At 41.6% G+C, this 14,771-nt stretch overlaps 1 long non-coding RNA gene across 5 annotated transcripts in view; it reads right to left on the bottom strand.

The window, feature by feature from the left end:
- The window catches only part of LOC144682025 (uncharacterized), a 102,855-nt gene that overhangs the window by 63,555 nt on the left and 24,529 nt on the right, over positions 1 to 14,771 (bottom strand). For 2 of the 5 annotated variants that reach the window (XR_013576912.1, XR_013576909.1), the window contains exon 2: positions 12,660 to 12,993. The exons of the other annotated variants lie outside the window; for them this stretch is intronic. This is a non-coding gene — a long non-coding RNA (uncharacterized LOC144682025). The remainder of the gene's footprint in view (positions 1 to 12,659; positions 12,994 to 14,771) is intronic. 5 annotated transcript variants of the gene reach the window in all.

The raw sequence follows: 14,771 nt of genomic DNA, 5'->3' as shown, positions 1-14,771 counted from the left end.
TTGAATATCAAAGGGAGGTGGTTAGATATTCTCTTATTGGAGATGGTCATTGCCTGGCACTTGTGTGGGCGGAATGTTACTCGCCAGTTAACAGCTCAAGACCGAACATTGTCCAGGTATTTCTGCATGTGGACCCGGACAGCTTCAGTATCAGAGGAAGTGCAAATGGTGCAATCATCCGCAAACCTCCCCACTTCTGACTTTATTATGGAGGGAAGATCATTAATGAAACAGGTGAAGGTGGTTGGGCCAAGGACACTACCCTGAGGAACTCCTGCAGCAATGTTTGCAGACTGAGGTGATTGACCTCCAACAACCACAACCATCTTGCTTTGTGCTTGGCATGACTCTAAGCAATGGAGAATTTTCCTCTATCAGTCTCTATCATGGGGACAAAGTATTTGACAAACTAAAGGCAGACAAGTTGCCAGGACCTGATGGCCTGCATTCAAGGATTTTAAAGGATGTGGCTACAGAGATAGTGGAGGCACTGGTCGAAACATTCCAGAACTCACTGACTTCCGGGAGGGTCCCAGCGGATTGGAAATCCGCTAATGTGACACCCCTGTGCAAGAAGGGAGGGAGACAAAAAGCAGGAAACTATAGGCCAGCCAGCCAGCCTAACATCCGTCGTTGAGAAAATGGTATAGTCCATTATTAAAGGAAGAAATAGCAGGGCATTTACAAAAGCTTAATGCAAATCAAACAGACTCAACACAGTTTAGTGAAAGGGAAATCAGGTCTGACAAATTTGCTACAGTTCTTTGAGGATATAACAAGCAGAGTTGATAAAGGAGAACCGGTAGATGTAGTGTATCTGGATTTCCAGAAGGCATTCGATAAGGTGCCACATAAAAGGTTACTGCACAAGATAAGAGCTCACGGTATTGGGGGTAATGTATTAGCATGGATTGAAGATTGGTTAACACACAGGAGAGAGGGAGTCGGGATTAATGGGTCTTCTTCAGGTTGGAAAGACGTAACTAGTGGAGTGCCACAAGGATTAGTCCTAAGGCCTCACTTATTTACTATCTATATTAATGATGTGGAGGAGGGGGCAGAGCGTAATGCATCCAAATTTGCTTAAGGTACAAAAATAGGTTGGAGGGCATGTTGTGATGAGGATATAAGGAATCTGCAAGGGGATATAGACAGGTTGAGTGGGTGGGCAAAAACGTGGCAGATAGAGTTTAACGTAGGAAAGTGTGAGGCCACGCACTTTGGCAGGAAGAATCAAAAGGCAGGCTATTATTTAAATGGATAGACACTCCAAAGTGTAGCCCAGAGGGATCTGGGTGTTCTTGTGCATGAATCACAGAAAATTAGCATGCAGGTGCAGCAAGTAATTAAGAAGGAAAATGGGACTTTGACCTGTATTGCTAGGGGGTTGGAGTTTAAAAATAGGGAAGTCTTGTTACATCTGTACAGGGTGTTGGTGAGGCCGCACGTGGAGTACTGTGTACAGTTTTGGTCCCCGTACTTAAGAAAGGATATACTGGCATTGGAGGCAGTTCAAAAGCGATTCACTAAGCTGATTCCTGGGATGAAGGGGTTGACTTATCAAGAACAGCTAAACAGGCTGGGCATTATTCATTAGAGTTTAGAAGAAGGAGGGGTGGTCTTATTGAAACGCACAAGATTCTGAGGGGGCTTGACTGGGTAGATGTTGAGAAAATGTTTCCACTAGTGGGAATCTCGAACTACGGGACATAGTTACAGAATAAGGGGGCATTATTTAAAACTGAGATACGAAGGAATTTCTTCTCTCAGAGGGTATTGAATGCCTGGAATTCTCTACCCCAGAGAGTTGTGGAAGCCAGATCACTGAAAGTATTTAAAGAGGAGGTAGATAGATTTTTGAAATATCAGGGAGTTAAGGGCTATGAGGAGTTGAGGCCTGGGGCAGATTAGCCATGATCTTATTGAATGGCAGGGCAGGCTTGATGGGCCAAATGGCCTACTTCTGCTCATATTTCATATGTTCTTATGATTCCCATTGACTCCAGTTTTGCTAGAGCTCCTTGATGCCCCACTCAGTCAAATGCTGCCTTGATGTCAAGGGCAGTTACTTGCACCTCACCTCGAGTTCAGCTCTTTTGTCCATGTTTGGACCAAGGTTGTAATGAAGTCAGGAGCTAAATGGTCCTGGTCAAACCCAAACAAACAGTCAGTGGGACAGGGCGTACCCAGGGATGTTAATGGTGGTGTTTGAAAATGTTCGGCTGTTGCTTGACTAGTCTGTGGGACAGCTCTCCTAATTTTGGCACAGGCCCTTAGGGCCTGTTCCCCAATTTTGGCACAGGCCCTCAGGCCAGCTTGCAGGGTCAACAGGGCTGGGTGTGCCGTTGTTGATTCTGGTGCCCAGGTCAATGCTGGGTGGTCCATCCGGTTTCACTATTCCTTTTAAACTTTGTAACAGTTTGATACAACGGAGTGGCTTGCTAGGCTATTTTAGAGGGCATTTAAGAGCCAACTACATTGCTGTGCATCTGGAGTCACATGTAGGCCAGACCAGGTAAGGGCAGCAAATTTCTTTCCCTAAAATTGCATTACTGAACCAGATGGGGTTTTTTTAGGGCAAACAACAATGGTTTCATGGTCACCATTAGACTAGCTTTTAATTCCAGATCTTTTAATTGAAATTAAATTCCACCAGCTGTTGTGGTGGGATTTGAACCAGTGTCCCCAGAGCATTAGCCTGAGCCTTGGGATTACTCGTCATAGTGGCATTGCCATTTTGCCACCGCCTTCCAAGCAGGTAGTAGAATGTAGTGTAATGCACAGCAGTAGATGCATCATGAGGCCTGGATGCATGTGGGCCAGAATTTGCAGGCTCATACTTGCATCATAGTACAAGTGGCATGAGAGTGCAATTGTTGATAGGTTACCTGGAAGACACGTTATCTGTCAGAGGGGTACATGCTGATAAGGAGGCTAGGTGTTCATTGAGTTGCAACTGTTCTCCCTTTCCGTTTGCAGCAGAAAATGGCACAGAAATCCAAAGAGCAGGTAAAGACAGATGGAGGAGTGCCCAACATAAGGATGCTCACACCTGCATAGGAGGTGGCAGTGGAATTGGCCAGAGAGCAGAGCAGCCGGGCAATCACGATGGCTAAGGAGTGCAATGAGAAGAGAGTGAGGAGCCCTCAAGCTTGGTATTGATCACTGGGCAGAAAGGAGGTGCATAAAAGAGAGCTGGGTAGAGGGATCATGAATAATGCGAACCTAATTCTGTGTGTTCTCCGACTCATGTCTGCACATTCCAGGGGGACATCCTGCACCATCATTCCGTAACCCTGCAGTCCACCTTTGGGGATGAGGGCATGGAAGATTCAATAGGTGCACCATCACATTTTTCACATGCGCCCTCCACCAGCACAGATGCAGTAACCTTGTTGGGTGTGTGATCACGTTTAGAATCGGGGTTACACTCTAGTGAGTTCATGATAGACACGCCTGAGCTGTTTACGGTAGACGTGACAGCCGAGGGACCTGACAATTGGAAGATTGTTGGAGGACAGGCCCATGATGAGCTCCTGGCTGATGGGCCTCTGGTGATGGCCACATGGAACCTGCTGGAGATGCAGTGACGGGCAGGGGGACATCAGGCGGAGGTGACAGAGACATTGTGCAGACATGTGTGGATGATGGAGGAGTCCATCCAGGTCATGAGCTCTGCCATGTCTCAGGTGGGTAAACACTTGGCTTTCTCCATGGAGAGGCTGGCGACTGTCGTGGAAAATCAGGTTCAACAGGCTCGTCAGCGGATGCTATATATGCACTCAAACCTGTATGCCATCACTCCGGCCATGGGATCTATGCATGATGACAAGACAAGAGGAGGGTGAGGCACTTGGACCTCCCCCTCCGGTAGTCAAGATGGTGTCATTGCGCACAGAATTGGAGCGCTAGGCTGCCTCTTCTGGGGGCTCCTCTCAAAGCAGTCAGAGGGTCAGCAGCCATTCTTTAGTTCTTCTGCTAGTGACCTTGCAACCGTGCAGGAGCCCCTCAGCATGTCGGGACCCTCAAGGCCTTGGGCAACCAGAGGATGACCTCCAAGGTCATATCCGGCAACAGGGCATTGTACTCAGCAGCTTCCTTCTACCACAGCTGTAGATGGCACACAGGATCTTTACAGCGTAGAACAAGGGTCACACCACGTCATAGTGACCATAAGCGTAAACGTAAGAGCTTATAGTCAAACAAAGGTGGCACAGGTGTTCCAACGTTAGATTGCAGTATATATTAGTGTTTGATTCCAGTCTTGTTCATTTTATTCATATATGGTGGTTGATAGTGAGACTTGGTTAGCAAGGGTATCACTTGCATGATAAGTGGCAATCATCTACGGGTGAAGAGGAAGTATTGACATTTCAGTGATTGGGGTGGTAAGGACAGAGTGGCTTGTCTGCATTCATCAGTGATTTGATATCGGTGGGTATGCATGGGTCACGCATGTGTACAGCCCAGAGCCAATTGGTTTTCAAAGGCATCATGCTTTCTGAAACCTGTTCAGAATGAGCGATTCATGGGCCTCCCTTGTATGTCTCTCCATGGCCCTTGGCATCTGGTGTCGAAACCCCAATATGCAAGTCTTTGGCTCTGATGCATCCTCCCCATCATCCTCACCTGATGAGGAATGTGACTCCTCTATGTCTGTGGCTGGCAAGTCCTCTCCTCTCTGCTGTGCGAGACTGCACAGGGCACAACGGGAGACTATAATCCTTGAGACCTTCTGAGGCACATTTTGGAGAGCTCCATGAGTGGCCCAGGCAGGGGAACCTCATTTTCAACAGACCAATGGTCTCTTTAATTATAGCCCTTATGGAACCATGGGATTCATTGTAGTACTCCATGGCTGGAGTTTGAGCGTTTCTGGCTGGTGTCATCAATCAGGTGTTGAGTGGATAGCCCCCATCACCCAGAATCCAGCCCTGCAAGCATGCAGGGGCCTCAAACAGCAATGGCACCCAGGAGTTGTGAAAAGCATAAGCATAATTAGCACTCCCAGGGAACCATGCACACACCTAAAGGATACATCTCCTGTGGTTGTAGTCCAATTACATACTAATTGAGTAGGATCCCTTTCTGTTTGTGGAGGTTGCAGGCTGGCCTGAGGGAGCCGATTGCCACACGCGTGCAGTCAGTAACCTTCTGCACCTGTGGGAAACCCGTGATGGCACTAACCCCACTTATCTTGTGGCCTGGCTCTCCGGGTCTATACCAAAGTGCACAAACTTGCCAGCCCTTTTAAATAGTGCTTTGGTGATCTCTCTGATGCAGTGATGAGCGACTGTCTGTGAGATGCCACGCATGGGCCTGTGGATCCCTCCAAGGAGCTGTTGATGTAGAAGTTCAATGCCTTAGTGACTTTTAAAATTGCTAGAACTGATTTCTCTCTCAATCCAAGGGGCCGAGGTCAACTTGGAGAGCACAGGTCAATGGCTGCCACTCTAAAAATCCTCAGCCATCGTTGACATTGCCTCTCAGTCATCTGCACGTAGTTAAGACAGGTGAAGTAGACTCTTGGATGCACCAATGCTCATTGTTATGCTGGTGCCTGGCTGCCTCCACCCTGACCAGCTCCAGCATCTGGTGCCATCCCTTGTTGGCCTTCTGGCCACCTGTACAGGACCCAATGCCATACATCCTCTGCACCATTCCTCCTCCACCCGAGACTCCAGGAACACTAGGTGGACGAGACCCACTTTGCCTCCAGAAATTGAGCAGAGGGCAGAAGGCAGGGAAACATGTGTCCTCCACTGGTGACCTGGCCTTCAGCTGAAACTGTGCACCTGTGAACGAATGACACTTACCTTGGTCTCTTTAACCATTGCATGGTCTTCTTTGATCACAACCTCGTCTTGCTCTCAGCAACCCTCAATCTTCACTCAATGTTCCCCCAACCTTCCCTCAGTCACCCTCAACCGGCCCCGTAATGCTTCTCAGCCTCCTCTCCCCACTTCCAGGAAACTCTTTCATTAATGACAGACAGCTCCAATTCACTCAGCTTCAACCTCAAAGACAGCATTGCCTGCTCTACGCCAGCTTTACCAGTTGCAAAAATGAAGGTCCATGTTTAGCATGCACTTAATGACAGTGGTAGCATTTAAACACAACATCCTGTTTAATGAGTATTTATTGCATACAAATCCATTAAATTAGCTTCCTGCCACGTGCCACTGACATTGCTGTCCCACTTCCACCCTGCTGCCAGGCCAACCTGCTACCGATATCAGGAACCTGAAACTTTGTTTACCGCCCTATTCAACAACCACCCAACACCCCCCCACCTCTTTCCCCACTCTCTCAGCCAGCACTAAATTCTGCCCTACCTATCCATTATCTGGGCTCTCTATCTCCTGCTACTCAGCTTCTTTCCTAACCAAGTCAATAATTTCCATTTCAATTCCTGGAGTTTCAACTTTAGTTAACAGTCTCTTACGGGGGACTTTATCAAATACCTTCTGGAAATTCATACAAATAACATTCATAGACATTCCCTTGGCCACTACTTCAGTCACCTCCAAAAAAAATCATCAGACATGACCCACTCTTTACAAATCCACGTTGGCTGAAGATTTCCAAGCTGCTCAGTCACTCTACCCTTAATTATTGACTCTAGTTGTTTTTTGATGTTAAGCTAACTGATCTATAATGCCCTTCATTTCCCCCTCTCATCTTTTTAGATAGCAGTGACATGCACAATTTTCCAATCTAAAGGAACAAATTGAAAGGACTTCAGAAGATTTTAGTTAGGGTATCTGCAATGTTCTCACCTACTTCCTTTAAAACTCTGGGATGGAAACCATCTGGTCCTGAGAATTTGCACTCTTTAATGCCATTATTTTCTTCATTACTGTTAGTTGCTTATGTTAACTTTGTCGAGTCCCACATCCCTGATTCAATATTAGTTTCCTTGGGATTTCCAGCACGCTACCCTCTTTCTCAAATGTAAACACTAACACAAAGTAAATATTCAACATGTCCCCCATTTTCTTATTTTCTTTCACAATATCATCAGTTTTAAAGGCCCGAATTGGTCCTGATCACCCACATTTATCTGAAATTGTAAAAAAAAGTGTGAATTTGATATCCCTTGCAAGTTTCTTTTCATTTTGTAGCTCTGACTGTTTTGCCACCCTTTATTGTTCAGTGTATCTCTCGCAGTCACCAGGATCTGTGCTTACTTTTTATGTTTGCATGCTTAACTGAAATTTCCAAAGGCTAAAATTGAATCCAAAAATTACACATTTCACAATAGTTTTTTTTTTGGCAAATGGAATTGTCTTTCATGTCTATGAAAGTTTTGACTATTAGATCTTAATCTCTCCTAAAATCCCCGGCTTGGACTTAAGAAGATGAGAGGGAGGGAAAGATGAAGAGTAGAAGGGAGGAAAGAAGGGTGCCATGCAGAGAGGAAGGAAGGGTAGAAGGCAGGTAAAGGAGAAGGGAGGGAGGGACAGTGCCTGATAAATTCATCATTATTGAATTGGACAATTCCTCAATGTTCACTTTCTAATTGATGAGGGAAGCAGTGCTCTGCAAGAATAGACATGTAGTACTAATGGTACTAAAAACAGCAAAAGAATAAATCACCACATTGTCTGTTTTTGATGTTAACAATTGAGGGTGTAATGTAGGCCAAGACACTGAGAATTTGCTACTCTTATTTGATTAGCAGTATGGGATCTTTTACATCTGCTTTTTACCTAAGCAAGCCCAGAACCCCTCTTTTAATGTCTCAACTGACAAATGACAATTCTGACAATGCAGCACTCCATCACTGTTACGCCAAACTATAAACCTAGGTTAGTTGTAGTGGGACTAAAACCTATAACCTTCTGACTCAAAAAGAAGCTGACATTGCCAGGCCAGATATGGCGACCAAGCTCAGGCAGAACACACTTATTTGCATTTAAAGATTTACAATTATGACAATCGGTTAAAAAACTGTCCTTTTAAAATTACATGGAAAAGAATGTGTTAAAAAATGATGCCAATGTGCAATATTAAAATATCATACCTCAGAATTTTTGTCTATTTTAAAAATATTTCTGTATTTCTGCTCGATATACTAAGGAATACGTAGTAACGTGCCCCTTTTCCAACCATGGTGATTAGCCAGTAAATAATGAGTAAAATTTTGCAATGTTTCTCTTTCTCTGACAACTGTTTCAACGCTAATCTAATTTCTCTGAAGTCACATATCATTCTTTCTCAAACTTATCAAAGTTGCTACTAGCATCAGCATCGGCTGTTTCTATCATCGGCTCACAATGCCTCCTTCCTTTTACCTAGAATGCTCATTGGAATGACCAATGAGCATTGCTTACATCAACTGTTTGCTTTAAAATGATTTGTAACAGGGTTGTGCTGACGACCATGCATTGTTACACAGACTATTTGGAGGCTATTACTTGAAGGAAACAAAAAGTATGAAAATTATTGTCGGGACTTCATGGCAAACAGACAGTAATACATTTGGTGGGGCACTACCTCCCTTATAGTTTGTACTGTTGAAACATGGTACTGAAAAGGAGGGTATAATTGGGGCTCAGATCACAGTGAGCAAATTAAATGTGTCTACATTTCTAATTTACAAGTCACTTATTTACAGAGAATCACACAGTGCAGAAGAGGCCCTTCGGCCCATCGAGTCTGCACCAAGAGGGGAACGTGACGTTTGCACATGAGAAATGCCTGACCTACCTACCTAATCCCATTTACCAGCACTTGGCCCATAGCTTTGAATGTTATGACATGCCAAGTGCTCATCCAGGTACTTTTTAAAGGATGTAAGGCAACTCACCTCCACCACCCTCTCAGGCAGCACATCCCAGACCGTCACCACCCTCTGGGTAAAAAAGATTTTCCTCTTTTCTCCCCTAAACCTCCTGCCCCTCACCTTGAACTTGCGTCCCCTTGTGGCTGACCCTTCAACTAAGGGGAATAGCTGCTCCCTAACCACCCTGTCCATGCCCCTCATAATCTTGTACACCTCGATCAGGTCGCCCCTCAGTCTTCTCTGCTCCAACGAAAACAACCCAAGTCTATCCAACCTCTCTTCATATCTTAAATGTTTCATCCCAGGCAACATCCTGGTGAATCTCCTCTGCACCCCCTCCAGTGCAATCACATCCTTCCTATAATGTGGCGACCAGAACTGCACACAGTACTCCAGCTGTGGCTCACCAAGGTTCTATACAACTCCAACATGACCTCCCTACTTTTGTAATCTATGCCTCAAATGATAAAGGCAAGTGTCCCATATGCCTTTTTCACCACCCCACTAACATGCCCGTCCGCCTTCAGAGATCTATGGACACACACACACCAAGGTCCCTTTGTTCCTCAGGACTTCCTAGTGTCATGACGTTCATTGAATACTTCCTTGTCAAATTACTCCTTCCAAAGTGCATCACCTCTCACTTTTCAGGGTTAAATTCCATTTGCCACTTATCAGCCCATTTGACCATCCTGTCTATCTCTTCCTGTAGCCCAAGACACTCAACCTCACTGTTAACCGCCCAGTCAATATAATATTTAGAACATAATATTTAGACTATGGTTCTATTTCATTTGATTAGGTAAATTTTATTTAACCTTCATAGAAATAGTGACTCCTGTTGTAATACACAAAAGAACACACATGAAACTTCCATTAACTTACAAGTGCTCCTTCTGCCTATCCAATGGGCTTCAGTAGAAATGGCCATGTAACTTTTATATAATCTATGGTAGTGTATTGGGTTTTTTTCTAGATTAGTAATTCAGAGAACTGGGTTAATAATGCGTAGAATCAGATCAAATCCCACCATTGCAGTTTCAGAATTTGAATTCAGTTTAAAAGAATAATCTGGAATAGAAAGCTGGTATAGTATCAGTAAAGATGACTACCAAGCTGTTGAATTGTCATAAAAATGAGATAAACAATAGTATCAATGATTTTAAAAGTGTGTACTTTTTTGTACTTTTCCTCAAAGTAAGGATGAATTACATATTCAAATTGTATATTGTGTCACTTTTCTTGCATTTCACCTCCTCTGACAAGTAATCTTTTTAAATGACCTGAAGTATAAGAAATTATTTTATTTCAAAAATGTAAATGATTAAAAGGTGTGCATTGATTGCAAAATGGCTTTGGCAACACCTCATAGAACAAACAGTCCTTGCATTAATATTAAAGCTGTTTTATGTGTACATAATACAAATGCTGGAGTAAAAACATGGGAGAGCAAGGCTATCTATCACTTACAGTAGGCCTATTTGCAGTCTTCACATTGAGGTAGGGCACTGAATTTTCTAATGATTTGTTCATAAGCAGCAGTATTTCGTGACCCAGCAGTGAAGAATGGAAAACCTCCTGCTATGAGCTGAATGGAGCCCTTTAGTAGGCTCCTTGAAGAGCTCATTTTCGCATTACTCAGGCTTCATTATGCTGAATCAATATTCGTTTAGTCACTGGGGTTATTGACATATTTTAAAATAAAAGTATACCCTTCAGCTATTGCACTCATTACAGGTAATTTGTCTTGTCAGGGAGCAGGGAATATTATCCCAGTCTTTCAAGGGCTGACAGCCCATGGAAATACCTCCCCATGGTTACAACTGTAAATAATTTTTTGGTAAAATATTGAAAAATCAATGACTGTTTCCTGCAATCTGTCACAAACAAATCAATCATAATCTGCACAGCCAGGGAGTGTGATATAGGGAGGGAAAAGAGCAGATGCAATCTTCCAGTGAAATCTCTCATTTCAAAATCACTTCACATAATGGTGTCATCATTTAAACACTTAACAGTCACTGCAACTGCAGTTCATAGCATTGAATGAGAAAACCATGAGTCGGAGAAAAACCATCACTGTTATATAAACAAACATTTAATTTAAATGGTTTCTGCATTTGCCAGTTGTATAAGTGAGGCCAACTATCTGTCAATACTACATAGCAGTTTTTTTTCCCGCTAATCAATTATGTATGCCTCACATGAAGCACATGAGCAATTTCACTGTAAATTAACTCCTGCAGGAACTTAAAGCCTTTGATATGCATAGGTTTATAAAAGTAAGAATTCTACTTAAATGTTTTCTAGGTACTATGAATACAACTATTTCCATATTCTATTCTTCACAAAATAAAAAAAATATCTGTAGTGCATGTGTGGCACATCAATTTAATCTGATAAGTAATGAATATATGAATTCACAATAGCGCTCTATACATGGTTGCATGTATCTATGTACCGTATAATAATCCAGTGCATTGTGAATAGAACACAAATGACTGTCTTTCACCTCGAGAGTCACAGGTTTCAATACCCAAAGGAGGAAAATGATGAAAAAGCCTCTGTCTTTTGCCTTGGGGCAAATGTATTGGACTGGTGACTATTATCCAGCTACCTAAAGTACTAAAGGTTGCGTGAACAGCATGGTACAGAATATTATGATAGATACTGCATAGCGCACACAGTCTCCTCTGACATGGATTAAGGGGTTTCACAACAGAGTTGTTTTTTTCCATTGGGGATTTTATTTCCTCCAAATCTCTCTTCCTGTTTTCCACACTATCTGAAAATCTAAAGTAAAAATGTTTTGACTGGATGAAAACAAATACCAAAGAACTCTTAGGTAGTCATAATTATTCCACCCTAATATTACTCAGAATTAGTGACATTCCAGTATTTAATCAGATAAACAATGGTGTCAGTTATTTAATATTAACTTAAAATACCATTATCCTGTAAAGAATTTAAAAACACTGTAAACATCCTTCAGATCATAACTGTAATAAGGTACACAATTGTAGAATTGTAATAAAGATACCGGCAATACGTGTGTGCGGAAAGAGAAAGAGAGAGAAAGAGGGAAAGGGAGGGAGAATTTAAGTCATTGCAAACTGAAATAATGTAATTGTCACAAGGGATGCTGACCATATACTCTCAGCAACATAGTGAGTTTCCGTCAATCTCAGAAACAGAAACAAAAGTCAATTGTATCTGACTTGTTCATAGTTTCTTTCAAACTAGCTAAACAAAATTCTATTTTACAATAATAGAGTTGACTAATTTGCTAAAGGGCCACATTGGCCCAGTCTTTGCTGTAGTAATGATGCCGAAACTGTCAGCGTGCACTGTTATTACTCCTCTGAAACTGACAGCAACTTCTGAAGTCCACACATGTGCAGTTAAACATGGAAATCCAGAAGTTACTGTCAGTAGCTCTACATTTCCCATTAGGGTATGCTGCTGAAGTCCCCCAGACTGCAGTTACGTAGAAATCACTGAACTGTTAAGAACTTTGCCCTTTAACATTCATAATCTTGCTGTAAAAAACCTTTGAAAATGCTGCATCTTGTTGAATGAGATATGATTGGGCTCCTAACAGCATACTAATTTCATAATTACTTCTGAACAACCTCAACAGTCCTGAAAAATTAATTTCATAATTGTAGAATGGCAAATTTGTCTGTTACGATTTAAAAAAGTAAAAAATACTGTTCTTAAAGTTTATGATATTTCAGCTTATTTAATGCCATGCATATGTTTCAATCATTTATTTCACTCTGTGTAATTTTAATTTAAAGTGTAAACCTCAGTGCATTTTACTTCCTGGTTTGCTGCCTGCGAGAATATTTCAATTTGATTGACCACTTACCTTTCTTGATGACATCACTGTTGCTGGATGCCCGGAGATCCTCTTGGCTTGGCACCCGATTCAAATAAATGTTGGAAAAGATGAAATCTACAGTACATAGATAACTAGATCTTTGTAAGTAACTTTCTTTAATGCCAGCGGCAAGCACCATCACTTCCTCCCCTCACCGATTATAAAATCCAGGACTTTAATTTTGGATATCTTCCATTATTGTTAACAGTTGTAGCCATTGTGAAAGTCATTTCAATTGGTGAGGTAGCACCTTGGAGCTTACATTAGGGAGGAAATGAGCAATCTGGGGAGCCTCTGGGACTGAAATAGCAGTCTGGGTGTTCTGTGGGAGGAAAGCAGCAGTTAAAGCAATTATGGAGATCTCAAGGAGGGAACTTTATGGGCACTGAACAGAAATAGCTACTGAAAGGCTAGTGCCAATGTTGTGGCTACTGAAATAGGTTATTTCCATGGTCAACAGGCCATGCTCATGTATAAATTAAGTGTACAACATTGTACTATAGTTGAAAAACGAAACAAGGGAAAATGTTGGTGTTTTAGTGGAATAGGATAAGCATGCTGTCCTTTTCCCCATAGCATGTAGGATCATATCCACGGGATAAACATGTCTCTTCCGATTCCAATATCGGATTTATTTTCGGTGGGTAAGGAATCATGGCAAGAAATTGTCTCTGAAATCCGCAATCCCAAACAGACATGGCTGGTGTGGAAAATGGAAATATTCTATTCCAGAAGAGATGATTAGGATTAGAGGGAGCCTTACTTTGCAGTTGTCTATGCTACAACTGATCTGAGTAGTTGGTGTCAATACAGTGAGCCTGAATTGGAAAAGTTTTCTAATTAAGGAATTAAAATAAAACGTATTGGGGATCTAAATACACTATAAATGTTTAACCGTTTAATAAGCAACTTAGATATCATAATTTGTTCAGTCTAATTCAAATTGTTAAACTGAACAGATACATGCATCTTACACTTTGAGGATGTACAATGATCTGCAATCAGAAAATAGTATTACAACAGCAGCGTTGTATACTGCAAATTTTTGCACTATTCTACACATTTATAAATTTTGCAATAAAGTAAATGATCATGTGACTCACCAAAAGTCCAAATGTTTTCCAGCAGTTAACACATCATAATGGCACTTTTCCAATAGCTACTTTTCTTTCATTTAAACTAATAAAAACCTGAGTCTAATCTCATGAGTCAATCCAGTCAGAAAAGTACTTTGCTTAATTAAAAAAAATCATTAGGAGACTTGCGTTCAGCCTGTAAAATGTTCTAGAGGCATGGATTTCATGTTTTTTATATACTGCAGCAATTATTAATTGGCATCTTACATTCCATGTATAAATTCTGTTTTTACAATAACGGCCACTCGGCTGATGAAACAGGATAATTTTCTTTTGAATTTCATCAAAAATAATGCCAATAGCAATACACAGGTGAGATTATTGCACAGAAACGTAACAAATTTGTGACAGCTGTTAGATGTAATATACTTAAAAAGGTATATGTTACAAAGTGCATCTATAAAGCATTATTGAAAAGAAAATTACATTTAATAACTGAACATAATTGGAATGGAGCAGACAGAAATAGTGCCAAAGATAATATTGATGCTTACCTGGATAGTTTAGCTTTCCAGATGCATTAAAGTACATGGAATTGGCTCAAATTAAAATAAGCTATCTGGCTAAGTATCATAATATAATTGATGGCACAGCTCTCGCAATTCTGGTCCCATCCTGTGTATTGCATTACTGGTAATGATATATGTAGCATCTTTGGCCAAACATGTTTGATTTCTACCATCCATACAACACAATATATATTTGTAGCTTTTAAATATTTAAATGAAAACATAAAAACATGTGAATTAAATTTATGAATAGCAATTACTGTTGAAAATAACAGCATATTACAAGTTTTCCTGTAACTTTGTTGTAAATAGTTTAACATGGTTTTCTCTTCAGCAATGTAAATATTTTCCGCCATGCCAAATCATAGAATTTTTGTTATTTTGAAAAGTTTCTCTAAATGCCAATTCTCACTGCAAGGCCTGAGGACATGACTTACCCATTAAATTCAAGCGTG

This window comes from Cetorhinus maximus, chromosome 6 (genome assembly GCF_964194155.1).
Source record: "Cetorhinus maximus chromosome 6, sCetMax3.hap1.1, whole genome shotgun sequence".
In the NCBI taxonomy this organism is placed as follows: Eukaryota; Metazoa; Chordata; class Chondrichthyes; order Lamniformes; family Cetorhinidae; genus Cetorhinus; species Cetorhinus maximus.
This window is presented reverse-complemented; position numbering and strand designations above follow the sequence as displayed.